Raw genomic sequence first — 3,159 nt, forward strand, 5'->3', positions numbered from 1 at the left:
CTTCTAACTCGTTGAACGATGATAACTAAGATTGCTATATTAAAATATTTTATTTAATAATATAAACAACAACAACATCAATAATAATAATAATAATAATAATAATAATAATAATAATAATAATAAATTGAATGAATTAAATAATGTTATTAAAATAATGAACAATAAAAGACAAAATATAATAAAGACAAAAAAAAACAAAAAATTAAAAATACGGGTACCAATAGAAAAATATTGTTATGAAAAACAGTTCTTTTAATCAAAACTACATGCTTTTAATCTAAACTTTTATTTATTGCAGCAAGCGTACCCACGTTGTTTTTTACATATTTATGCTATTGACATATCTAACTGCCATATAGTAGAGTTACAGCAGTTACTTAATAATCCTATACAACACCAATGCTTACGAAACAACACAACGATTCCCCTTAAGTTAAACACAATCGATTTCCAAGTTTACCCGTTAACTGTAATTCCTTACTTATTAATGCAACAACGTGTAAAAAATTATTAAACAAAAAAGACCAAAAGAAAACAAGCCAAAACAAGCTTAATAATGAAGCACGACAATATCATATTCAATAGTAGACGACGTCTCATTACGATAAGTCGCGATCCCCCGTGCTAGTCGGAAAACCCCAGTACCACCAACAACAGACATTTCACGAAACTGATTCTGGATAGGGTTAGTGCCAAGAATCTGTAGGGTGCTACCATTGAACCTCCCTTGTGTAAAGATAAAGTTCAAGTTCATAAGGAACCCTGGTTTTTCCAACGCTGCTGCACCAGCAATCCCTTGGCCCCTACCAATCCTCATGGACAGTGGATCCGGCCCAACGGTCATAGGGTTGTCAAACATGAAGCCAAGACCAAATCCGGTTATGCTGGTGAAGGAGATGTTTGATTGGAATACTGGATATGCAGTTCGACCTTGTCCGGCTAGTGCGTCGTGAAAGTAAAAATGTAGGTTTGTGACCTTTTGTTTTTTGAGTGGGAGCTCCTGCTTAAACCATGTTTGCACCGCTTTTGGCCCTTCAGAAACGCTTTGAACCAATGGGATTGCTATGACAATTGTGCATAGCATCAACATCACATGCTCTTTCTTCATTTTATATCAGAAATCTAGGGGTTCAACAATTTTGGGACTTGATTCTATGTTTCAGAGACCAAGAAAGTTTGGATAGAAGGAGATTTGAAGGTAAAAAAGCGGTCTTTGAAACGTAACAGATGGATACTTGAGAGAAAGTGGGAGAGAAACTTCTTCTTTTATAGACTCAAGTGGAGGGTAACATTCATTAATCAGATGTCACCATTGTTGAATAGTTTCCGTTCTTAAAATCAATACATAATGAGAACATCTGACTTTCGTTATCATTAAAAATTAAAAACCAAAACAGAAAAAAACAGAAAAACAGAAAAAATACTCGGAAAAAAGCAGCTCCTTGGATTTTGGTCTTTGGTGACTTTTCTTAGGATAAAAACTAGAAAAAGAAAGAAGCATACATTTTGGTTTTCTATTTGGACTATGACAAATATAGAGTCGAAAGACAGAGGGAGACCCACAAAGGTTACGTGAGTAGTTTATTCAACAAGTTATTTCCTTAAATAATTAATTAAATACCTCTATATATATATATATATATATATATATATATATATATATATATATATATATATAGCTTTAAATGTTTTCACTATCTATTGTGTGCCTGTATGATTGATTATGGACCAATCATTTTAATTATTTTAAGAAAGTAATTAATGCTTATTAAATGCTGAAGATGTAATTAATACCTATTATATCTTCAACATGTAATATGCATTAATTACTTTATTAAAATAACTAAAATGATTGGTTCAGAATCAGTCATACATGCACACAATAGATAGTGAAATCAAAATAACCTAACCCTATATATATATATATATATATATATATATATATATATATATATATATATATATATATATATATATATATATATATATATATATATATATATATATATATATTGGAACTCTTTTTATTATTTATTTTTATTGAAACTAGTTCGGTTTATTTAGTTCCGATCTGTTACTACTGGGTCGGTTTCCCTTGAAAACCAAAACTGAACCTTTATCAACCGGTTAACACTTTTTTATAAAATGGACCATTAACCGATGTAACCTCTATCAGCATATCACATAAAAAATTGATCTCATCATAAATACATCAAATATTAAAATGATTTGGTGTGTTTTTGGTGAACTCAATCCTATGATTTCAAATCGATAGTGTACTCTATGCAACGCAACACCATGCATGTGTCTTTGTGATGCACGTGAATATCGTTTGCGTACTTTTTCCAACATACTTATGTCGGATAGTTTTGAAACAACTTAACGAATACACATGTTATGTTGAGAAATTAAATATTCTTTTATATTTTCTTTTTACTCATTCTCCTCCTATCATATTAAATGTTGGTATGTATCATGTGTCATATTTAATGAAATTAATAATAATTAATTTATTTGTCACCATTTTATATGGGTAGAATGATAATAGAAAAAAAAAAAATAAAAGGATATTTAATTTATCTATTATATTATCACTAAATTTAAATCGATTATGATTAGAATATAAAATTGTTGATGGACTGATTTTGTTAGTAGATAAAGATATTACTTGCCATTATCATTTTAACTCAAAGATCATTTATATTTTATCTATTTCTTATGTTAGGTTATATCTCCATTTATATATACATATTTATATATACATGCATGTGAGGAGAAACATATCTATAACATAAATATACACAAAGAAATACATGAGGTTTATGATGAGTTATTTAGAATGAGTTCTTTTAAATCAACCGAAAAACTATCAGCACAAATCAAATGCGAAAATCACAATAAAACAAGCTATGTAATATTCTTAATTTACCTTTCTATAACCAGATTTGGGATTAATAATCCAAAACTTATGTGGCGTGTATTTTTGATACTACTAGTTTTAAATTTATAAATGCAATTAATCACACCTAGACTTCTACACAACTAGACAAGTTGTCTCATCTGTGATCGGCGACGGAAACACCGGGCTATATGACGTTCTTTGTGAACCATAGTCATTGAACATACATTGAAAAGTAAAAAAAATATTATAACATG

The 3,159-nt window shown here is 29.3% G+C and overlaps 1 pseudogene; it reads right to left on the reverse strand.

Annotated features, from left to right (window-relative positions):
* Positions 1 to 270: 270 nt before the first annotated feature.
* LOC145068765 (dirigent protein 22 pseudogene) lies at positions 271 to 1,247 on the reverse strand (annotated as a pseudogene).
* Positions 1,248 to 3,159: the final 1,912 nt, after the last annotated feature.

The sequence above is a fragment of the Lactuca serriola genome, chromosome 8 (genome assembly GCF_051521515.1).
Source record: "Lactuca serriola cultivar US96UC23 chromosome 8, Lser_US96UC23_V15, whole genome shotgun sequence".
NCBI classification, from domain to species: domain Eukaryota; kingdom Viridiplantae; phylum Streptophyta; class Magnoliopsida; order Asterales; family Asteraceae; genus Lactuca; species Lactuca serriola.